At 42.4% G+C, this 25516-nt stretch overlaps 1 protein-coding gene across 1 annotated transcript in view; it reads left to right on the top strand.

Annotated features, from left to right (window-relative positions):
* The first annotated feature begins 4414 nt into the window (after positions 1-4414).
* LOC306834540 (vitamin D3 receptor A) overlaps positions 4415-25516 on the top strand; it is an 81040-nt gene continuing 59938 nt past the window's right edge. Inside the window, exons 1-2 of the mRNA XM_079360520.1 lie at positions 4415-4604; positions 5481-5642. The gene's annotated coding sequence lies outside the window, so the exon portion shown is untranslated. The remainder of the gene's footprint in view (positions 4605-5480; positions 5643-25516) is intronic.

Genomic DNA, 25516 nt, shown 5'->3' with positions numbered 1-25516 from the left:
TTCAGGTTTTTAATACGTTTTAGTGCAATGATGGGCTGCAGTTGCGTGCCAGCGTTGTGGAATGACAGGCTGCAGGTGGGGGCCTCTTTCACGATAACATGCTCTCCTACAGTACATGTTGTCGATGTTACATTCCTAATATGTCCACATTCTTGAAACCTTTCCAGATAATTGTATGTCTTTTTGATGTATTCCCACCTGCAGGAACTGAAGGCAGAAGAAATGAAGAAGAACATGTGCTCTGAAGTTGGTAAAAGCATCATTCAGATAAGAGGGTACGTCAGTTTTATTGTGAATAACATGAGTAATAAAAGAAAGTGCAAAATCTTCTTTTGTTCATTTTTTAAAATAATTTTCAGACGATGCTTGATGCTTGCTTTTTATATGAAACTGCTTTTTATCTCTGGAACAAATTGTAAAATCCACTGCGTATTAATTTCACTCAGATCCATCTAAATAACATCTACACCCATATTTAATCCACAGACACACTTCTTTATAATATCACAAAGTCAAACCTTGAGGAATCTAAACAAAGAGGAATCTATCAGCTGGAAGCTGTCGGGACAGCGTACAGTATTTTGCTGACTTACTGACCCAATGTTCCAGCGTTGTTCAGCTATCAAATTCCCTCACGTCTGATCGGAAAGAATGCAGCTAATTCGTTGAAAGCATGGGTCATGTTTATTGGTGCTGACGTGACATTGCTAAGGAGCATGAAATTTTCAAATTGGGACAGAGGAGAGGCCTGGTCGTTGCTGGACTGTGAGATCCTCTGTGTGGCCATCGCTGCCATAATATCCCAGAAAAAACTTGTGGCACACGAGGGGTGACGCTGCTACCAATCATCTCGCCGCACACTGCGACGTTGATCAAAGAGTGTGTTTGCCAAATGCTGCAGCATTCCTTTAGGTTTGTGCAATTGCAACGCTCCTTGTGCTTTTGGACTGCAGCTGAAAAATCAGTGTGAGGACTGCATTCATCCAAGTAAAGGTCCAGTCATGTGTGAGAGCCAGTGGGCCCAGGCTCGGCCTGCCTGCGACTATTTGCTTTTCCAGCTGTTTCCTAGACTCACCCTGTGAGAGGGAGAGAAAGTGGTGTGTATGTGTGTCTGTGTGTGTGTGTGTGTGTGTGTGTCAGTTTGAAGGTGGGGAACGGTGGCGTTGAAGAGGAGATGGAGAGATTCCGGGAGTTCAAGGAAGCAGGGTAGTGAGGAAGAGAGAGGTGTGGAGAAAGTGTATCCGTCTGCAGAGGAAACACCCCGAATCAGCCCTCATGCAGCGTATGCTCCCTCTCTCTGTCTCATGCACAGAAACACAGAGCAAGATATGGAGTCCTGAGTGCGCATGCCTGTCACATAAACACGCCCATATGCCTGGCTGCCCCTCGTATAGACTGATCCGCCTCTCAGACACAAAGCCACAAGGGATGGCCTAGATTCCAACACATGCACACACAGGCAGGCTGTGAGGAAACATATAAAGCACACATATAGATGTCAGAGGAAATAGATTCTAATTGTGCACTCACTGCTTAACCGTCTTTGTGCATTCAGTCTATTACAACCAACAGAGTCAACACTGATTTATGCTCCATCCTTGTGTCTAATGTTTATTAAGGTTGGAGTGTTGCAGGATCTCAAGGGGACCGAGGGGTGTGAGCTGAACGTTCAGAAGCTCGCTGTTTTTAAAGGGCATTTCTGCGTTTCACGTTGTCTCCGAGTGTTTCCTAAAAGCTGCGCCGGCTTTCCCACTGCCATTTTGAAAATTTGACATTTAAATGTGATTGCAGCCATTAATGATTGCAGCAGTCGCTTCGGTCTCAAGGATGTTAAAAATTAAAGACAGAGCGCTCTCAGGAAGAAAGTAGAGAAGAGGTCATTTCACACAGTTTTCTCACACACACTTGTCACATCCAACTACGCAGATCATGTTTGTTGCATTTTGCTCCAGGGCTGCTGCCTCGAAGATTTTCTGCCAAAACAGTACAGCTGAGAAAGTAGTTTGATTGTGAGGGGGGAAAAAAACCGAACAAGTGTCTGTTTGAATTTGTGACCATGATTTATTTGGTTGAACTTAAAACTGAATGAACTTAGTCTCGTTTGTGTGCAACAGTGTAACGTTTAGACCCCTATTACAGTGCACTTTCTAATCCAGATAAGTACAGCACACATTTTAGTACAACATTAAAATATGATACAAGATGAGGTCACTTATATAATTGTTTAGTTAAAGGTAGAAAAAAGGGGGAGGGGTAGTTGCTCATTGTGATAAAAGGAAATGAGAAAATGTCTTGTTTTTGTTGTGGGAAACATTTGAGAAACCAGAGAGGAACATTTATTTAATGAGGAGCCTTCCTAATGATGTCTAAATCATTTAAAATCATGTTGGCAGATGTGGACACACATGTCGGCTTTTTAAAAGAATATCAAAGTGAGCATCATTTAACAGTGCAATAAATAATCTACGAGAGGGTTCGGATCCACTGTGTGTGTATGTTTTTAAATGGTTTATATGTTTATTTATTTCCTTTTATTTGGACACTAGGTGGGGATAATTGATGATTTGGGTTAATTGGGCAAGTGGTATGGTTGAGTGTTTATAGGTCATGGTGGGGTGAACAGGAAATGATGGCATAGGTGGGAACATTTGGTTCCTCTGATGTTACATAACGTAACGTAGCATAACGACAACAAGCATTAACAATCTCAGGAACAATAATTGATCATGTCATCAATATGGTTTGTCTGCTTCACATGTTACAATAAACAGGAACTTCACAAAGGGATTTTTTATTGAGGACATTTGTAGGGTCGACAGATATAAATCTTCTTTTGGGCTGATATCTCGATCTGTACAGATTGATAGATATAGACATGCACGTGCAATGATCCCTGAGGAATAGCGTAGCATAGCATAGAATAGTGTAGCATAGCGTAAAGTAATGTAGTGTAGAATAGAATACACAATAGTGTAGAACAGAAAAGACTAGCGTAGCATAGCAAAGAATAGCGTAGCCTAATGTAGTGTAGCATAGAATAGAAAATAATAGTACACTTGAGTAAAGTGTTGTATAGAGCGGCATAGAATAGAGTAGAATAGAATAGTGTTGCATAGCATATAATAGAATAGTGCAGCGTAGTGCAACACAGAACAGAATAGAATACAATTGTAAAGTATAGAACAGAGTAGTGTAGGGTAAAGTAGCATAGCATAGCATAGCATAGCATAGGATAGAACAGCATATATAATACAGTGCAGCATGCTGTGATGTTGTAACCTCGGTAATGAATCTACTCTACTGCAGTTTAATGCAGTTATACATGGGGGAGTTGAACTACATTACTGCTGCTGGCCACAATAGATGCATCCAACTGTGTTAATCTGATTGATGTAAGTGTAACATCAAACTCCATCTATGATGAATACGTGCTCACTGCCTGACAACAGTCCACTGCAGCCAGACATGAAGGTATTCTTAGGCTTGCAACAGTGCTATTCTGAAACCATTCACACGGCCTAACATGATGAAACCGTTGCTTCTTTCCACGTAATGACAGCATGTGAACAAGAACATGAGGCAAATAAAACAGCCAACTCTAATGCCTCTGATGGAAGCAGGCGTATGATGTCTCACTCGTTGTTTATCATCGCCTGAAGCAAGCTATGGATTGCTCACTGTTGACAGCATGGAACCTATTAGATTAGAAAGGTCATAGGTTGGATACGTGTACAACTTAAAGGCTTCAAGTCCATTTTGATAGTCCTTGATGAAAAAAAACCCCATAAGAGATGTATAAATAACAATACAATAACTCATAATAACAGATTGACGACGTCTTATTCACATTTTAACTCCACTAAAGTGGACAATTAGCACTGCTGTGTCTTTACATAGACACGATAGAGACTTTGTGACATATTTTCACCAACTTCTCCTGTTCTTTTTGTGTGTGTACGATCAGTTACCACCAGTCTCCAGGACGAAGGAACCAGAAAGAGAGAGGAGATGTTGCTGGAACTGTCATACATTATGTATAGGTATATCATGAATATTTAATGATGAAAACACTAGAGTGACAACATATATTTAACATGCAAACACTGCATTGCAAATTTAGACATCTGGACAACGCAAACATATCACAAATGGTGAAAATAATTATTTCCTTTTTTTGTACCATCTAATTTCTATGAAAAGAGGGAAGCAAACACTCCCGCATCCTTAGCTGGTAGGATGTAAAGATACAGAATTTTACATTTGCTCTTTTTTATTATGACGTCTTTTTGTTGCTTTACCTTTTTATTTCCGAAATGTTTATGAGGCTGTCTGCAACGTCACGACACACCCCTATATGGTGAGGAGACAGCTGGAGCGTCAACGCGAGACTGACAAGCGGCTCGACCAATGGGAGCAGGCTACATCCCAGAGTGGAGAGCTGTGATTGGTTTACAGTGGGATTATATATGTATAGATATTCTTTGCTGCTCTAACGTGGGGGCGGGACTCTGTAGTAGCGCACTCCTTCTCCTTCTATGTTGATTCAGATCTAAAGAACTGGACTAACCGAGTGTGCGCTTACGTTGCTCTTCACGTGGACTAATGTAAGTTATGTAGCTCTTCTTCTACTTTTTTGGGATCGCAGTGAAAGGTGTTGCAACACTGTTTTTCTCGCTGTAGTTTCACTCCTTTCCCCCCCACCCGTGTCATATTGCTGAGAAGTGCTTTCAGGCCGTGTGGCACACGCTCCCGTCCAGGCCAGCGAAGTGTGCGTAATGCTGCGATGTTTTGACGCAAACAATGCCTCCGCGTAACGCTGCTGTCACTGCAACATGGAGTATCCATGTCGCAGCCTCCCTGCTACTATAACACAGCGACGTAAAGGGTGTGTGACTATTACAATGTTCGTGTTGTAAGTACTAATAGCTGCGAGTGTCCGAGCACCGTCGATCGGCCGTGGAGGAAGGGGCGGCGAAACCCCCTCGTTAAGAAGTGATCATTGAGTAAAGCCGACTGTGCTGGAAAATGAACAAACATAGTAACATGCATATAGACATTTCATAAATGCTTTGTGGACACTCATTAATTCGGCGCTTCTCTCACTATAATCATCTTCCAAATAACGTGTTGGAGAGCAGCACACAGTGTAAACATTTGTAAAAGTTTGCATTTGGATATCGTCTTTCACTCGTGGCTGTGTCTCCAAACTTCAGTGCCGAATATATTTCGTGTCAAAGAGTGATTCGCTCAAGGTCTAAAGTCTTGTTCCCAGCGGTGTTTACTTCTGCCTGAATAAGGCAACTATTGAACTGCCAGATTTATTGAATGACGTCTGGCGTAACATAGTGTCCATGCGAGAAATAACTGGCCGTCACCGCGGTTCTTACGTTACCCTCTCTCCCCAGCCCCTCCGGACTGACCGTGAGATAGCACAGTCTCATCCCTCCTCCTCCTCTTCCTCCCCTCTTCTCTCTTGACAGTTTTGTTTTTAAACGGAGGAAAAAGTTTTTCAACCTGGGAAAATTGTTGACAAGCTTCCTTCAACTCCACTGTGCTCCGGGAAAATCTGGCGCCCTGGCTCCAACATTTTGGGCCCCCTCCCTCTGCTACTACACAAAGTGAAGGTTGATATGCCACATCAGGTAAGAATCAAAACATCCACTCATATCTTGCGTTTCCTGCGCGCGCGTGTGTGTGCGTGCGTGTGTGTGTGTGAGACAGTAAAGCTTTACTTTGGTTAGCATGTTGTGGGCTAGCAGTTGCACACAAACCTCACAGCTCTCTCTCTCTCTCCCCTCTCTCTCTCTCTCTTTGTTTCCCCGCTACAGCACGTTTTTTACGTGCGTTGAGGCCACATGGCATTTCACATTGCAGGTTGATTTCGCATTTCAGCACAACTTGCACGCCAGGTTCTGTTTTGTGCGTGGTGTTATTGTTCAAGGCGGGTGCTTCCCTCCACATTCCACATGTGTATGCCTGCCGTGGCTGCAGCGCGGCCAGTGCGCAAATCCCTGCAAATCCAACAACGCCGAGAGGAAAATAAGACGAAATGGAGGTCTTTACGCTGCGTTGAATGGACACGTTTCCACGCCTGTCTTTTCTAACTGATCAGCACATGTGATCGTGGAATCCTATAGAAGTCCTTTACATGCCTCCCATCCCGAAGACAAAGGACAGAGCAGCATGGTGCTAAGTGGAGGAGAATGGAACAGGGAGGATAGACTTCACATAAGCCACAACAGTTCACTTTAGTACAACTTAGTCCAATACAAACAAACATGGTGAATAATGCCAGACTAAGATGAAAGAATATTTATTAAAGTGTTATACACACTTAAATACATACAGAACGGGCATGCAGTTTATAATGCACATTTAGCTAAAAACAGTCGAGGAAGGAGGAGCCTATATGCATATAGAGTCCACATTGCAAACAAGCAGGAACTATTGTGTGGATGAAGGGAGAGTTTTGTGCCATCATGTGTTATTTTTTAAAATCTGTTTGGTTTTATCTTCCTCTCCTGAGCTCTCCACTGACATGCTCCGTGTCGGTTCTTCTCTTCGGTATGAGCGACAAGGAGGAGGTGGAGATGAGTGATATGTGTGACTATGTATACGTCACAGTTTAAACATCACCCCAGTTTAATTGGAAAGTAATGGAAGTGCTTAAAAATTCCCATCTGTAACACGTTGTATCAAATGTGTTTACTATGGGATAATTGCTACCACCAGGTGATGACTGTGTTACATCCAGTGTTAAGACAGGGTTGAGTCTTAGCAGTGGTTGTTATGATTTGTGTTGATAATTCAAACCATCTCAAATCACATTTCTCTTCAGCGGTTATTGCCTTTCATTATGTACTATTTCATTTTTATGCATTCATCTTTAAAGTCTGTGTTTTGAACAGAATCCACCAATCGGGCTTCGCTTAAAAAATGATTTCTAAAAAACTGAAATGAAATAGTGGCATTAGCATGTGTGTCTTTATTCAGACACTTGTTCTTGTGTTGGTGGTACGTAGCTGAATTCACAGGGACAGTTCCAATCTCTCTTTTTTTTTTTCTCCTCTCGTGTTGATTCTGTTGATATGATGAAAGACCGTCGCAGCACTTTGGGCAGATTTGGGGCGAAGGCGACCACATGATAAGAAAGTTAATGTTTTATTTGTTGAAGAACATGCCATGTTGTGTTTTTCTACATTGTGGTTTCGTTTCACTATTTGTATGTTTGCTTGTTTTGGCACGTTGTGATTTCACCGGAGTGCTGCTCTCCTGTGTTGTCAGTAAACACACCGTGCTACACCCTGCAATAACATGATTCACTGACCACTTACCTCCCACCGCTGCTCCACCAGAACCCTCTATCTGAAAGAGAGAGAGAGAGAGAGAGCGAGAGCGTGGGGTCATGGCTCTGTTTCTCAAGATACACATGGTAGACTGAATCTATGGAGTCCTCAAATAGGTCATTTTAGTTTGTTTTACTCTGAAGAGGAACAACTGCTCTGTCACTTCACGGCGTCGATTCCTTCATGAAGGTTCCTCCCACCCAGCTCGTACCTCAGTGGGATATAAAAAGTCTTTTTCTGTAATGAGGACTTTCGTGCTGCACATTGTGCTCTCTGCTGAGTTACAGGCCTGTTGTAAAATGATAACAGATGCATGTGGGCCTCAAGGTGCAGCGCACTATTTTGAAATGTAAGCGTATTCCCATGCAATATGGAATGCATGTGTGCAGATGAGGGCATGCGAACACGGTCACAGTTTTTACATTCGAGTCCACACTCGCTGAGAAGTCGCTCCTGAGCTGAACGTCTCGAGTGTGCCGGCAGAGTTCACTGAGTTCGAAGTCAGTGCTGCTTCTTTTTTCGCCTGAAAAGTCGGTTGTAGTTTTGTCTCATTCCAACACAGGAACACTGTTTGTTAGATTAATACGTTTGTTTTTAAGACCCATTTTAATCACAAAATCTAAGCTGCACTGCAGGTTTGTGAAACCTTGTTACTGTATACTGTGTTTAAGAGGTGGCATGGCTGAGTCTGGTCAGTTTAGTCCTTATTCATGGACTGTTTGTTTGATCTACTCTATGTAATTATTAATGAATATAACTATAAATAAGTCAGTGACCATTTTGATGGTTGTTTCTTGAAAGAAAAGTAAAAACAAAACAAATCCTCTGATTCCAGCTTCCTGGAGATTCTGTTTTCTCTCCCCTGCTTTGACGTAGGGCTGAGCGATCGATACTCCACATATATGTCTATATGAACAGTCAGTTGCACAAGTTCAACACATAAAAAAACTTACCTGTGTGGGAAGTTAGTTAATTTTCTGCTTGACAAAATAAACCCAGTTGTGTGTTTTGTTGTGCGTTAGCTCAGAGAGGAGGAGGAGGAGCAGGGGGACGAAGGAGAGACCGTGAGAGGAGAAAAAAGGTGAACTTGCAGCTCTACAGAAGACGTGTGTAACATTATTTTAATGCAACATTAACTAAACGGTATTAACAATATTGTCTTACCCTGTATCGTGTTTGAAAACATATCATTATATCTTAAATAAGTGGAAATATCAGCCAGCCCTACTTTACCACAAACTGGATGTCGTTTGTCTGATGATTGATTAAAACATGAGAGGCGGCAACCGATGATCACAACTTTTATGACTTTTTCTAGGACCAAACTGCTTGTTGATTAATCACGGTAATAGTTGACAGTTTAATGTCCACCCCTCCAAGATCTGTGGCTTTAAATAAACACGTTTTCAAGTTAGCAGTTATTCCAAAATAGAACGTGTGACAAAGCCAACCATCGTGGGAAAACTCCGTCTTGACGTGTTTCGTGGTGAAGTCAGTCAGGTTTTTTGTTTTTCTCTCACGCTGTATAGATCTTTGAAACACGAACCCTCCATGCAGAATATCTTTTGACCTACTTCTGGGTTGACTGTCTTCGTACATGGTGTGCAGAACTTCCAGTGGGAGTGTGTTTGTGCGTTTCTGTGAGATGTAGAGCACCCTGTTTCCAAGTGTAGGACGACGCACACGGGCGACACTGTTGTCTCTTTACTGTCTCCGTGCTTGCTTATATTGTGTTAGGAGGTCATTCAGTCATTTATTTATATTTGGCAGGTTTAGATGCTGCTTTGGCTCAGTGTGATCCTGAATCAACACTGTGCAAAGGATTTGAGCAGACAAATATTTGAAGACTGCTTCCACTTAAATCTCCACTGTTGGCAGATTTGGATGATTCCTTCGTCATAGAAAATAGCTCAGGTTCAGTTAGCCAATCAGTGATTTAAATCTGCTATCAATGCGTCGGGACATGAAGCTGTTTTTTTTTTTACTCTTGATCCTGATTTGAGTCTTTAACGTTCCCTTTCTGCCAGAGCTGAGTGTGATCTGATGCTTCTTTTCACTGAGAGAATAAATCACATCAGGTCATTAATGAAATGTTTCAAAATAAAAGCCACAAAGACGAGTGCTTGTCCTTTGAAGATGATCGTAATCAATAAATATGTTTTGCACGCCGCATCGAGATGATAAATTGTTGGATTCCGAGCTGATTTATTTTTTTTGACCACTTACATAATCTTTTTTTTCATGTGCAGGCGAGGATGGAAAACACTGCAGCCGATCAGAAATTGATAGCCTTTATTTTTCGCTGATACTGTTCCATGAAAGTATGCCTGGAATGGCACCCGTTGATCACAACATCCCTGGTAATGCATCGAACAGAAGTCATGTCAGCAGTGAGCAATATCCTCATCCATCACAGATTTTCAGTTGGACACACTGTTCACAGAGGAGAGTGGTTGTTATTCCAGTGCCACAGAGAGACGTAGTGATAGATCTGAAGTCGAGTGAAAGGAGCAATAATCTGACTCTTTGATTTGTAGCTGTTGTCTCCTCCTTTTGTTGGAAGAGCCGCTCGCTGCTCTGCACTTCTCAGTCGTCCCGTCCCGTCATTCAAACAGCTCTGTTGTCTCTCCTCTTGAATTTTCCCTTTTGTCTGTTGAGCCACGTTGTTCACAACCAGCCACTTTCTCTTCTGCTTATTCCAAACAAAACCCATCTCTCCCTGTGTGGCCGAGGCTTTTTGTTCCCAAGGGGGGAAAAAGCTACCAGGCACCAGGTGTTTGCAGAGACAATAATGTCACACGTTTTATGAACTTATCGGCGTTTGAATCAGCGTCGGAAAGAAACAAATGAGGGCAGGAGAAGTGAAGAACAGCGATGTGTTTGCATTGTGACATTCACATGTAACAGATTACGTTATTTTTATTGTTCTTGTGTTCCCCCCCCCCCCCCCCCCCCCCCCCCGCCTTAATGTGAACAGGGGCTAATGGATTCCTTATGAGGTGTAATTGTGTAGCTGCAACGTAGGCTCTGGTGTTGTGGCTGGTTTGATTAGGTCTCGTTTGAAGGCCCTCAGGGGCCGGGGGCCAGATAAACGTCAATCGCCGTTTGAGGTCACACGCTACCATCGAAGCGATGCTTATAGAAATACAAGTTCTAAGGTTTCAACAAGTGAGTGACTCGGTGCTGGTGAACAGAGGCTCAAACCACATGAGATCAGGAGGTCTGAGCTGCATGGGGGGGGGGGGGGTCTCAGGGAGCTTTAGCACAACATGAGGTTACATCTCCGCTGGGTTTGAACGCATTGATCACTGGAAACATATTGCACATGTGGGATTTTACTGCAGTTAATGTCTTGCTCGTTGAAGAGTTGATCAGAGATGTTGTGTAGGGTCGTCCCAATACTGTAAAAACTCACATGTTAAATATCAAACTTTATTTGCAGCAAACTCTTGTGTTGTCAAACTGGCTGTTTGTGAAATTCAAACATGTCACCTCCTCTGTTTGTTTGTTTGTTTGTTTGTGACAGTGATGTGACGTCTTTATGACACTACTCGAGCCAAATCTTTACTAATTACTTTTTTTTTTTTTTTTTTCGTTGGTCAAATGCAATTGTGACGGAGTTCTCCCCCTCAGGCACCGAGTCCTTCATGATGTTTCCTCAGCATCCATTTGAACTGTCAGGCTTGACTTCAGATAAAGCCCAGGCCCCACTTTTCTCCCAGCAGGGCTTAATGCGGCCAGAGAGAAGCTTAAATGCTTAACGCGAGTCTAAAACCACCACCAGTCTGTCCTTTTGGCGAGTAGACTCAGACAGGCGCTCTTGATCGGCCTTCCACTTCACTTTATTCTTTTGAAGGATGTGATGATGTCACAGGCTACACTTGGATGAATACAGCATTACTCCTTTCGCTCTGATTGATGCTACAGTAACCTCATGTGAAAAGGCTGATTGTTTGCATCACAGTTTATGGTTTACAGTTTTTCTGCCAGATTTTTTTTTTTTTCATCCCATTGGCACCTGATGACAGCGCTGACTTCAGTCGCCGTGGTAGATAACAGAATCATGGCATTGAGATGAAACGTCACATCGTAAAACCTGAAATGAGGTCAGTGCTGAACACTGACGGTACACTTTAAGATACGTCACATGTTGTGGTAAATAGATCATTTATTTAACACCCACGCTGGATAAGAGACTCTGCCCTGTCTATCGATGATGGCCACATTTTAATTGTCTCAGTAAAGCTGTAAAAAAGCCTCTTTTCTTTTCCCCTTCACCTCTGAGATTTGGCTGCATGAGAATAAAATGGAATGGAAGGAATTTTTGTGTCAACGTTAACGCCTTGAAATAATCCCTAAATTAGTTCCATAAAGGACGTGTTCCTGGGACTGAACGGCGAGCAAATGCAGGTTGCAGTTTCTTCAAAGGACACTGGTTGGTTTTCCACTGTTTAAAAAAAAAAAAAATTGAAAAATGCACTTTAAAAAAATCTCTGATGATTGGTCCATTCCTTGCAGAGCCCGGCCTGCAGTATTTTGGCGTGCATGCTGACAAGGCTGAGGATGGAATCTGGTTATTAAAAAATAAATCAGTGCATCAGCTGTGGTTATAGTCACTTCCTGTCGCTGATTTGACCTCATGACCACAACATTTTCAACAACATTTTTTTTCTTAATGGGGAAATAAAGAATCTCATTACTACTCCACTGTCACACAAACACGGGCTTCAGGTAGTCACAGCCTGCCTGTGTTTCCTAATGTGAACTGCTCACTCGTTCACTTTGACCTCAGTTTAATTGGACTCAGACGACCAAGCGCCATGCTGAAGAGAAGGAGCCAAAAGTCACATCGCTGCCATCGATTTTTAAACAAGACGCCTTTTAATTAGACTGATGTGACACGTAAGCTGAACGTGTTTTACTGCCACATTTAAAGCATGGCTGCCTCATTAGTGCAGCCTCCCATTAAACCTGAAGACGTGTGTGTGAATTGGTCCGTGGTCGACAGCACAGGTACTAGAATATTCTGCTTGGTGGGCTGTGAAAGAGCAGAGACGTAGAGTGACAGGCAGGTCGTTACTTCACACCTTGATGTCAGCGTGAGGGGCGACCTCGACTCGATCAAAGTCGTTTTTGTGTCACGACAAAGGATGCACCATCTTTTCGTTTCAGCAATGAATCAAATCGCCGACTTTAACACTTTAGATACATTTGGTGTTTTGAATCTCTCTCAAAGGCTCTCAGTCTACTGTGGCTTTTATTGAAATGGAAGAAAAAAGCGTGCCATGATTTCAATAATCAACTTCAGCAGGGGTAAGGGAGTCCTTGAGTTTACATTTTGAAGGAAAAAGAGTCAGATCGAGCACACTTTGCAGACTTCTTCATGACTCTAAGCGAGGAAGAGAATGATTCATCCGAGGCGTTTTCATCCATGTCATTAGTCGATCACTGTTAAACTGGTCACTTGAAGCCAATTTCATTACACTCGAAATTCTTATGTCTCTTTTAATGAAACAGTTCAACCTACGAGGCTGAACATTGTCTGTTTAGGTCTCCACCTGCCGAGCGTGGAGCTCCTCCATCACCTCCTGCTGTGCTGGAGTCATTCTGTGTGTGTGCAGCTCCGTGTTGGAAGAATATTTAGCTGGGATTAAAGTGACCCAATGAAGCCCATTCTTGACTGATGATTCACATGATCCGGGAGGGGGAGGCAGCCTGAGATACTCGCTCACGTGCCATCATTTGGAGCGGCATGAATGTTGTTTCGATGCGTCTGTACATGCAGAGGAGGCGGATAAAGTCCGTCTTGATAGAGAAAGTGAAAGCTCTGTTTTTCCCCTCCTGCCACACCTCATCTTGTGACTGTCATCGTTTAATAATGCTCTCCCAAAATGGCCTTTTAATGTTCCTATTTTGCAGGGAAAAGTGCAACGGACACGTGAATCACTGGCGAATGAGATTCAGCTTCTCACTTTGCTCTTTCTGTGTCTGTCTGAGGCCCGGTGCAAGGGGCTCTCAGTGAGCTACTAACCCCTCGCAACCTTTTTTTCCTTTCCCTTCCCTTCCTCATTTTCTCTTTTTTTCCCCCTGACGCTGGAGCTGGGAGCGCGCGCGAGCGGGCGAGCGAGCGAGCGAGAGAGACAAGCCCACAGAGAGTGATTGGTTGTAAGTCAGCGGGCCCCCCACAGAAGGCTCCGCCCATCTCATCCTGTTTGTGGGACAATTAGTCATCCAAATGTGATGTGGATGAGCGAGCGGCGCGCTGCGTGCCCACACACACCCTCTGGAAGTCAATACTCTTTATCACCATGAACATAGAAACATGTCCTTTCTGTTTCCTGCCTGCTTCTTTTTTGACACGTGGACACATTGGATGCAGTGTAAATGTAGGACAGAGGACGAAAGCTGACAGTACAGGACCAAGCATGCGTCTCACTCACACCCTCCTAGACACACACACGCCCACACACACACACACACGCATGCACACACACACACACACACACACACACACACACACGCATGCACACACACAAACTTTTACATTCTGTGTCTTGTGTGCTTCACTAAAAATAGCAGGACTTCTTGTCCTGCTATGCAGAACACAAACTACATAACTGTCCTCACATGGAGATCAGCCCTGCCACTTTGGAATTCAAAATAAAAAACGAAAGTTTATTTAACAATCACTAAGCGTGCACACATCTCCCTCGTACGGGCTCTAACATGGGTACAAAATGTGAACTCGTAGAAGATTTACAACTGAGTTTGAGAGTCCGACAATTGGCCTCTTGAATCCTACTTTTTTTTTTTTAATCTCTTTTAAGTAATTCACTTTGACAGCTCTTGACTGTGTGTATCTCTGTATTTTTACCTCATTTATGATTCTGTGTCTGTCGTTACAAACTGAACGAGTTCATTCAGATCAGCAGCACGTCCCGGCTGAATGAAATGATGACTAACACATATCAGAGACACCATGTCTGCGTTGGAACCATTCATTTGTTTAATGTCCTACTTTTGTATTTTTCACAGTGGGGGGTGTGGACCCCCCTCCCCCCCCACCTCCAGGGTTGCCAGGGGACACAAGGGGGGGGTCGTGAAAAAATTGGAGGGAAGAGGAGGGGGGGAAAGGAACAAAAGAAAATCGACTACATTATTTATAAGATTTAGATTTCTGTCTTTTTCGGTGCACAGACCTTTTAATTTGAATTATTAAGAACGAAGCTGAATAAATCCTGAACCCTAAAACAATAAATACAAATAAAGACAAGACAAATAAAAACACTTCCATTCCAAGTCAGAGTAGTTTAAAATCACAGCTGTTAACTCACCCAAATGATTAAAAGACATTGAATAAAATACAGATTCCACTTCTTCTGTGGTTTTTGGTTTGTTGTTTCTAAATGTTTGTTTTGGTCATGGCCATCCTTGATGCTTTTTGGTGGTGTGTGTGTGTGTGTGTGTGTGTGTGCTGTTCTATTGAGGCGCTGTGTCTGGATGTTTTGTGTTTGGTTTTGTTCCGTGGTCTTTGTTTGTCGCAGTATTACGCCGAGCTCGAGTTTGTTGTATCTCTTCTTTTATGGTTTTTGGTCGTTGTGGCGTTTCGTTGTGTTGCAGTATCTAAATCTTCTTTGGTTGTGTTGTCGTGTCTGGTCCTTCGTGCTTTTTTTAGTTGTGTGTTTTTTTGTGTATCTGGATCTTTTGTGGTATTTGGCAGAAGGGTTGGGACTGGTTTTGTCTTCTGTATTGGCAGCTTTCATGCACACGTCAAATCGAGTGAGACGCTGTCTTTTGTCTCACACATGACTTTCTCTTTGTTATGCACATTATGCCACTTAAATGAAGTGCAGGAACAAGTTTCACACAGTAATGATATAATGAGATGATAGCTGGAGCAGAGACGCTGCTGCAGGCCAAATGAAAGGAGAAGGAAGAGATCAGGAGGTTAATGTTGATCCAGATTAATTTTATGTTTCTTTAATTGATCCACGTCTCCTTTTTGTAAGACGTCTTTATGATCGTTTGACCATCTTTATACTCCTTGTTCTCCTCCGTATCTCTGCTGATTATTTTCTGTGTGTGTGTGTGTGTGTGTGTCCTGTATGATTAATATAAGCGAGTCAAAAGTCCCGCTCCTCTCTGTGGTCATCGTGTCTTCCGGCGTGTCATTCTCGGTTCTGCATCATCAGGGAACACGGAGACAGAAACGAGCTGCATATAATTCAGTCATCACATAGTGAACATACAGTGTGTACAGCAGGATTACATATTACGCCTGAGCTCAATAATCCAATATTCATTTAAAGAGTCAGAGTCTAGGTGACGTTTAAGTCCAATTATATGAATTACATAGTAATTAAATGGTTTTCAGATGACTTCTGTATTGTAAAGCAAATTGCATGCACATATTTTCATCGCAGTCAAAGATAATCAAACTGAATGTCACAAATATTAAAATGGACATGGGGTAATTATTATTATTTTTTTCCCGTATGTTGTCGTCATCTTTCAGGATTCCCCTCAGGTTATTGGGCTGCAGGTTTTATTTGCCTACTTTGTCCACTATATAGAGCGGTCTTAATGCAACACAGCTTTCCCCGTGTTGTTTTTCTGGACTTGTTTTGGTTCCTAAATTGCTCTTAAATCAAATTCCTGGTAGCTGTAAAATCTTAATTTGCCTTTAAACATGTTCTGTCTCTGCCTCATTTCCTTGTGTTGCCCTTCTTCTTCTCCTCCACTGCCAGCCTTTAACACTTTTTTTTCTCTCCTTCCACGTTCCTCCCTCTCTCTCTCTCTCTCTCTCTCTCTCTCTCTCTCTCTCTCGCTCCTTGTTTTGCTGTGTTTTTTTTCTGTTGTGTTTCTTCTGTGTTGCTCTGCCCTGTTCTCCTTTGAGCTCCTGCTGTGTGCTGTATTGTGTAGCGTTTAAGACTCTTATTTTACTCCTGGCAGGGACAGGAGTCAGCTCGGGTCAGATTTGTTTTCGTGCAGCGCTGATCGTGGCGTGCAGCAGGCCTGCATCCGAATGCCCCAGAGTTTACTGCAGAAGAAGAAGGCAGTCATATGGAGTCACAACACATGCAGCGTGCACGCCGCCTCGCCTGTCGGCCCGAATCATTCTGAAAAATCCCGCAGTATGAAAACAATTTAAAAAAAAATGAAAAAATGTCTTCAGACTAGATGTGGCGTCTTTCACACGGCCGTTTGCATCAGTGTGTGTGTGTGTGTGTGTGTGTGCGTGCGTGTGTGTGTGTGTGGCGTCAGCTTTCAGTATCGCTCCGTTACACCGGCATGGTTTTCAGCTGTGGTGTTCGTGGGTTGTTGCTCATGTTGCTGCTTTGTTTGTGTGTTCATGACGAGCTGATTGGTTGGCTTTACAGCTCGTGTAAACAGTTTATCATCTCATGTCGTTATAGAAAAAACAATGAAATGCACCAATATGGTAGAATTCATTTCAGCGAGAGCCTCACTCGGATTGATTTTTTATTTTTTTTTTAATCTCACACAGTAAATCGATTGAGCGTGTTTCGTGTGTGTTTTTCGAGGGATTCATATTTATTAAAAAAAGAAAAGCTATGTTTAGTTCAGTTAAGTGAAATCTAAAAGTTCAAAGAAAGTTCTAGCAGCAGCAGAGAGTTTTTAATTAATAAATTGCATTAAAAAAAATTATGAAAAGTTTGAGATCATTTGAGTTCAGATGACATCATTTGATTTTATTCATAAAGTTTTTCTGACCAAATTAAACAGAAAAGAAGTTTGCACTTCTGGCTTGTTTTTTTGTGATGGAATCAGAAAGCATGAAATCCGATATGCTCATTGCTCAACTGTGCATTTAAAAAAAAAAGTGATGGACAGTGCTAAAACAGTGAGAGGTGTCGAGGGGGGAGGACTGAAGTTGGTTCCCTGAGGGGGCGATTCTAGGGAGGGGCTCTCGTTACCTTATTCAGTGTGGTACTCGCTGGGTTAATATTCTTTACTGTAAAAATAATCCGTGCTAGTTTATCTGCTGTGTCGCTTCCTTTGTGTCTGCAGGAAAGTGCTGTTCAAACCAAAGTTGTTAATGACGTGACGTGTGATGGGAACTCTGTGAGAGACGTCTGTCAGTCTGTAGTAACACAGCTGTCTAGTTCCACTCTGGTCGCTGATGTTAGCGGGGACGGGGACTTTTACCCGGGGTGGAAAAAAGCCATCAGCTCGCTCAAGCTCTCTCCTTCCACAACACTTAACGGGAGCATATCTCCTGTCACTGTTATTAAGTTATGAGCTTGTCTGGACAGAGGGATGTAATCTTCTCCGCCCTGGTATCGTCACGACGACGTGTGCTAACAGGGTTAGCAAAGAGAGGCTGCCTGCTCTCTGCTGGTTTGTCCTTGTGCTTAAACACCAAACTAGGATTCCTATGAGATGCTACTTAAGTGCCTTAGAGTTTTTAACAAAACCCAAAATGCAACAACTGGTCGATAATGTAAAAAAATGCTGAGCCCAAAACTTAAAAGTAACTTTTTGCCCAAAATGTAACCAGTTGTTACATTATCAGGAGAAAATATTTTGCCTGTCCCATAATTTAACAACTGACCCAAAAAGGTTTTGGGCTCAGCATTTTGTTACATTATCGCCCAGTTATGACGTTTTAGATTTAGTTAAAAAAAAAATGTAATTACATTTCTGGTCGTTGTTACATGTGGGGCTCTAACACGCCTCATATAGTGTACAGCGCACGTTATCATCGCCTTTGGTTTTGTCAAAGCGCTCTCCCCTCAGGAGCAACGTGCCCCCTCGATGGAGCTGCTGCAGAGCGCTTGTTGTTGCCGTGAGCGCTCTCGCTGAGGCTGGAGAAGCTGCTCCTCTGTGTACCCTTTATTAATGATGATAAAAATAAAGCTCATTCTAACCCGCAGCTTAGTGTCTATTAAAGTGTGTGTGTGTGTGTGTGTGTGTGTGTGTGTGTGTGTGTGTGCGCATTTATAGTTGGCAGCCTTTAGGGTCAAGCCGTACTGAGATCATTCTTAATTACTTACAACTTGCAGCTGTGACTGAGTGTCGTCATGAACGCTGAATATCTGCTGACCTCAAAAACAGAGCCAAAAAGAACAACAACACAAACAGAAACAAACCAGCACAGAGCCAAGCAATCAGTTATCAGTCTGTGTAGACAAAAGCCCCCCCCCCCCCCTCCCTTCCTGTATTTACATAGCTACCACACAGTGTTTTCTTTTATCTTGCACCTTGCTGCAGGTAAAACCGCAGGCCTATTGATTCCACACCACACCGCTGTAAAGGGATTAAAGATGACATTCATTGGCTTGAACAGTTGCATTACTGGTTCAACTTTCAGGCCTTCAGGCAACAAATCCATAAAAAGGGAATAGATACTGTACATGCTTCCCACACCATGATTTAATTGTCTACTTTAAAAGCCTTTCTAAGACTATTTATCCCCTTTTTTTACAAGTTGTTTTTAAGTATTTGAATATTTTAATTCCATGTAATTCTCCACCTTTTTAGTGTTTACTCTTAACTTACTTAAATCTGCTCTGCCTGCCCAAAAAACACAACCCACTCAAAAACCGGTTCTTTGGTTTTCACAACAGCCGATAGGCCAAAAATAAAAAGGGGATGCCAAATATGCTTTGGCAGCCTCTCATTCCGTCTGCTCAAGTAAACTTTGTGTTGAAAACATAAATGGTGTTTTTTATCATGGTCATTTATTTGAATAGTATTTGTGTCAGGTCAGATCTGGACTCTACAGATTGGTCTTTCCCCGGCCGCTTGCAGGACTTCTGACACCAGTCATTTCAAGTCCTTACCTTCCTTTCCAGAATTCGACCTGAGAGGTGCAGACGGCTCGTTTAACAGCACCAGCTCTTCAACACTCCCGTCACTCACCCGACATCCATCCTTCTCTTGTTTGCACGGCCCGTTCTGATTGTTTGGTCAGATTTGGACGCACGCATCGGTGAATGTATCGCACCAGCGGTCCGTGCCGTTGGCGTGATGTTTGCTCTGTCTGTTCTGTGCGACTCACTTTCAGAGCTGTCAAAACAAAGTCAGACGGTGGCGTACAGGGATGGCATTAAGGTTAGCGCCGGTGGCTCTGTAGGCGTCTGACGGGTGTGCCGTGTGCTCGGGGTCTGCAGCCATGTTTTGGTGCCAGTCTGCGCGTGGGTCAGAGGTGTCACAGGGAATGCATACGTGTTTGATTTAGTCCGTTCTGCGTGTGTGTGCTCGAGGTGTCCAGTGTGCACGCTGAAAGCTGACACAGCTGTTTCACAGTAAACCACAGTTTCTCCACACTATCTACAATTTCACTCCCTGGCTCTACTCCAATCAGCTCCGGCAACTTCTCTCAAGCGCCGTTTCCCTCCCTCTCACTTACTCAGATTCCCTCTCCCTGTCTGTCTGTCCTCCCACACTGTTCCAAAGATCCACTGTGTGGGTTTGTTTGTAGCGCCTTTTGGTGTGTTTGCACATTATTTTGTTCTTTTTGGTCAGTGTGTGTTGTTTGCCTTTGTGTAATCACAGAACTGGAAGTTTCCTTTAGTCTGTGGCTCTTTTCAGTAGTGTGTAGCATGATCACTTTGCTCTTAAGACCAGCGGTTTATCAAACACTGTTAACTGATATTTTTATAGTAGTGTTGCAAAGGGGTGGAAAGTTTCCGGTAAAATTCTGAAAACTTTCCATGGGAAGTTGGGCTTGGAAATGTTGGGAATGATTATGGGAATTATGGAAAATAACTGGTAATTGAGGGTAATTTAATCAAACTGTATCATATCTAAGCATAAATAGAAACATTTAGTTTTGTCATACAATAACAATGAAATAAACATTTCAACAGACGCGTCACATTTAAAATAAATTGTTAAAATATTTATATTACCTCATGATATCATCCAAATGTACTTCCCTTTTTATGTAGTTCACAGGTTGAAATGTGTGGCTTCATAGTCAAAGTGTGGTCCAGGGTTCTAGAATCAGGAGAGCACAGTGCATGTAGGGGGCGTGGTAAGGAGGGGGCGTGGCCTCAACAGCCCTGCAGTAAGCAGTGTGCTCTGTGCATGTGATCGAGGAATAGCATCAATCTGTTTTTTCTTTTAAATCAAGATTATGCTGGAATACATATATTTAAATTCCCTGTTCAGGGCCAACCTCCATTTTTGTAAATTCCCGGTTTATTCCCATTCACTTTCCATGGAAAGTTTCCAACTTTGAAACACCTGGAATTTTGTAAGCCTATTTCTAATGCATGAATCTTCTGCGTTGAAGTGCAAGCACAATGGCAGGCTCTGGCAGATTAAATACTGCCGTCAGAAAATGGGACTCCCCTCTGAAAGGTGATGTTTCCAGATGAATCTGTGCCTTTTTATTTGTCTGCTGCAAACACACAGAGCAACGCTGGAGCAACTGCAAGCAAGGCAGCAAGTTTCCTTTAAAATCCATCTTCATAAAGCTTTTACTGACAGCTGAATTATCTGGAGAGGCCAAATGCATGAACAGTTTGAAAGCTGTGAAAACATCAGTGATCCTCGGAGGCATTGATGAGAGCAGCTTCTGTCTCTGATCTGTCCAGTGACTACGACCCTTCAAACACTTATATGATGAAGTTGTGAAGAGGTGGAGGAGGACACTGTGCTTCCGGAAAACTCCCCGAAAGTGCATCTTGCAAAAGGTAAAAAGAGAAACTCTTACAGGCTGAAATAATCCGCTTGTCTTGAGTTGAAGTCTGAGTGCAATAAAAGTGAATCACAGTTAAATCTAATCCATTCATCATCCAAATCCAATTCCACTTACAACATTGTACTCTCAAATAAAGTGACCGGTATAAGGCCAGCATAACGTGCTTCCGACCTGATGGTTCAAATTATCAGCCGGCTTGGTTTCAGTGCTCCTTCATTGAGCCTCATCGATGTATAAAATGTTTCCAACTGAAGGCTTTATGTCATTGTGGTGGAAACACAACAAACCTTTTCTCTGAGATCTCAAAACATCTTTGGGCATTCATAAAACAAAACAAAACAAATGACACCATGTTGAAATGAAGTGGGCGTGGGATGGTGAGCTGCACAAAGAGTGGAGCCTGTGGGCCTGATGGAAACACACTGTTGAGTCTAGAGCAGCACCAAATCATAGCAATGCATGTTGAAGGTATATCCTGCTGGGAATCGTACTCAGGAACCCATTTGAAATGTTTCAGTAATAAATAATCTTCATTGATTTATTTAAATCTGCTCGAAAACACAAAACAAACAAATGTGCTGTTGATACAGTGTGTGGGTTACGGGGCAGGGGAAGGACGCGTTTGTTTCCTTTTGCGTGTTGATATGTCATGGATACAGTGAGTATTACATTTCAAGCCTTTCACATACATATTGGGTAAGCATTTACAGACTTGTATCCTTTCAATTATGTTCAGAATTTTATGACAATCCAGCAGGACAACCATGGTAAACAGAAAAAAATAAACTACCGAGTATTTGTTCTTGTGGCTAAAGAGAGGAATGTTTTTGACTGGTTGAGTTCGGTTCTCTGTCTTCAGTCCATCTAACCATGTTTTTCACTGGAGATCCGATGGAAGACTTAAGTGCTCACGCTCACAAACCGTATGGTATGGATCACTTGTCACTCGGGGGGGGGGATTAGCACATTTCTGAGAGGGTGTTTCAGGCTTTATTACTTAACTGCTTATCTAAAAAGTAGTTCTGTATCATAGAAGTAAACCAAGCTGCGGGGCGTGTCTGGTTGCAAAAAGGAGTCCATGTTGGATTAAAGTAAAAAAGAGCATGAGCTCAGTGTCATGGGAATTAAATATCTTTATCAATTAAGAGTAAAATATCCAATAAATATGAATAAACTTAAAGCAGGACTTCTTTGTGATCGATTCCGTCGCACTGTTCACTCTGCATAAACAAAAACACTGAACGGCAAGATCACTCATCAGTTTTTTTTATTCCCTCTTAATTTCCTTCCCGTTGATTTAAGTGCATCTCTGAGCCTGTTCAAAGACCGTTGAAAGGAAACCCAGTGATATGGAGTGACTGGTAGATGGTAAATGTTTGAGCCTGACATCGTGGAGGCGGAGAGGCTCCTCAGCTGGCTGGGAGCCAGGGGCAGCAGGGAGGTCAGGTATTTTAATTCACCTTATCCTGGAAAGGAAATTGTTTCGCACCAGAGTGAATTAAATGCTGGAAACCACTTTAGCGACAGTACAGATGCTCTCTTACAGAAACGGAGAGCTGCAAAAACAGTGTAAGATGTCTCCTAAAACCTGTGTGGTCAAAAAAAACTATATACAAGGCTTTACACAGTACAAGACGTACCTGAATCAGAAATCTTAACTTTTTCTGATCATGTCTTAAAGTGGAAGTGTGCATAACCAATAAATGCTTTCATTGTACAGGAGTCACAATGCCACCGTGTTTCTTTGTCCTGATGCCTTCATGGCATTTATTCGAAGCTCTAATGATTAACATCAAGTGTTACAGCAATGTGGACGGGCCAGTTAAGATATGATCTGTGGGGTAAATGTAGCACAAGTTGTGCCTTCATAGTTTATCAAGTATTTTGATCAGTTAAATCCTTGTGATGCTTCTAACTTTCTGACACCGGAAATAGAAAATGCAGTTATGATAGGAGATGAAGACATAAAAAAAACATTATAAACATTTTATCTTTTAAGCAAATGATAAAAATAATGTATCTACATTAACATTAAGTGTAATGTAGGCTGCTCAGGGCTGTTTTTGTTTGTTGTTTAAAGGTCACATATTCTAAAAAATCCACTAACTAATAATGTGTCTCTAGTCTGTCTACAAACTCACCCATGATGAAAAAAGTCCTCTCCATCTTTAGCTTGCTTCACTTTTCAGAAAACATTTGTTTGGACATTTTCCCTTCATGACATCACAAAGGGCAGTAACCCTCGACACTCCCACAGCTAGCTGTTTGTTCTGCCCCTGAGTCTGCCTTCTCACCGTAAACAATAGGACATAAAGCATGTAAGCTCGAACCACCCGAGCCCTTCCAGAGAGGGGGCGTGGTCAGACACAGCTCATTTACATATTTAAAGGTACAGACACAGAAACAGCCTGTTCTGAGCAGGGCGGAAATAGAGGGGTTTATAGACATGATCAAATACAGGATCAGAGTGGATTTACAATGAGAAACATCTCACACATGTTTTGAGGAGCTCTGACACTTATTAAACCTGGTGGAAGAGGAGGAGAATATGTGACCTTTAATGCAGGAACAGTGTTCGACTTGACGTTGTTGTGTCCAGCGTGCTGTTTTGTAGAAACGGGGGGGATCTTGGTGCAGACATGTTATGTAATGACAACACTATAATTAGTGTTTTTAAAACACAGAAATGTTATAGCACTGTTTTCGAAAACAGCTTTCAAACTTAAAAGCAAAACAAAAATTCAGACAATCCGAAATAATTAACTGAAAATCTTTTGAGAAACAAAGTCAGTCTCACATTTCCTCCCTGCTGCCATCTTTAACTTGATTCATCACCCTTACGTAACACTCTCATTCCATGAATACCTTGTAACTTTTTAAGACATTTGTTTTTTAAATCAAAGTTTCACGCAGCATGCAGGCGAGTCAGACGGACACCAGACTGAAAAACACATTCTGAACTTACGGTGTGATGAGAGGTCAGAAACACTCCTCGATGTTACAGCGAGGATGTTTTTATTATTTACAAAAAGCAGTTGTTTTTTTAAATATTTGACCTCTCTATTCATTTACATTTCACATTTGATGGATATCTGGACTTGGTTTATCTTTATCTATGAGGAAGTTTATGCTTGCACGCATTCCCTGGCAGCCACCACCAACTGTCTGCCCGGTTTCATGCAAAAGCTGTTAAAGTTAACTTTCACAGTTTACAAAGCAGCATTAGAGGTGTTGATGCTTTGGACTCTTTATGCTTCTCAGCTAAACAATCAAAATGGTTGTGTATGAGCCGCCCTGAGAGAGGGTCAGTGTTAGCATGGTCCCTTTTTAAATGTTCATACTGAGACTTACATGAACCATGCTTAAAAGAAAGTAGGCAACAATACGTATGTCCTCATTCCTCGCCTGCTCCTGATAAGTTTTGTCTTTGATTATGATGCTACGTCTTGGTTACATTATTCCTTTAAAGGGGACATATTGTGAAAAATCCACTTTTACAGAGTTTGTAAACATTTATCTGGGTAACCTGAGTGTCTGTCCACCCCCAAAATGTGAAATAAATCCACCCAGTTCTTTGTTTGTGGTCTTACCACACACAGAAAAATGCTCGGTTTTAAAATTTCTAAGTTTGTAACATCACAAGTTGTTCCTCTCCTGGGGTCCACCTTCAGCCTCGAGCTAAAGTTTTGCACAGGTCCACCTTTGTTATTCTCTCTACAGAGAAGTGATGCCTACCTGGAAGGGGGGGGGGTCTCATTGTATTTAAAGAGACACACACACCAAAAGAGAGCTGGTTTCTACAGGGTCACAAACCTCCTCAGGTGCTTGATTCATGTTATATTTGGACCAAAGCAGGGTGAAGGAGTTTCCTTTAGACCACAGGGGTGATTGTTTGAAAAGGTGAAAAGGGGGTTTCACATGTCCTCTTTAAAACAACGAACAGCCCCTCTCTCTTTATTCACATTTAAACGCCTAAACCAGTGTTCAGTTTACCTAAAGATGGATGCTAGAGGAAAAAACAAGATCAATTGCAGATAAAGATTTCCCCTCCTGTGCTCCACATGTGGTGCTGGTTGCTTGTGGTTTTTCGTACTCGGAGCGCTCGGCTGTGATTGCACATAAATCCATTAATTCAGGGACATTTACAGAGACAAAGCTCGGCTAAACGTCTGCACACACACACACTTTGCTCAGTTTGATCTCTTCATCGTCCCACTTGTTTACAGTCGGGCTGGTCACCGCAGAGTTAAAGATTGTCACTCAGGATCAGATTCCTTCTCTGTCATGTGGTCGCCGAGACCGCCTGTTTAAAAAGCAGCAGTCAAGTCTGTCACATGTGTACTTTACGGCTTTACCCGAGACTTGATTCACAAATCCTATTCTGACAGAGATGGAGAATGTGCTAGTGCCCAGAAAAACAAGACTTCGGCTTCCTGAGGCTCTTGTGTGACTACAGGGTGTATCATTGTCAGTAAAGCCAACATTTATTCCTTCC

Source organism: Symphodus melops (assembly GCF_947650265.1).
Source record: "Symphodus melops genome assembly, chromosome: 13".
NCBI lineage: Eukaryota > Metazoa > Chordata > Actinopteri > Labriformes > Labridae > Symphodus > Symphodus melops.
Note: the sequence above shows the minus strand (reverse complement) of the source record. Positions and strands in the feature narration are given on the sequence as shown.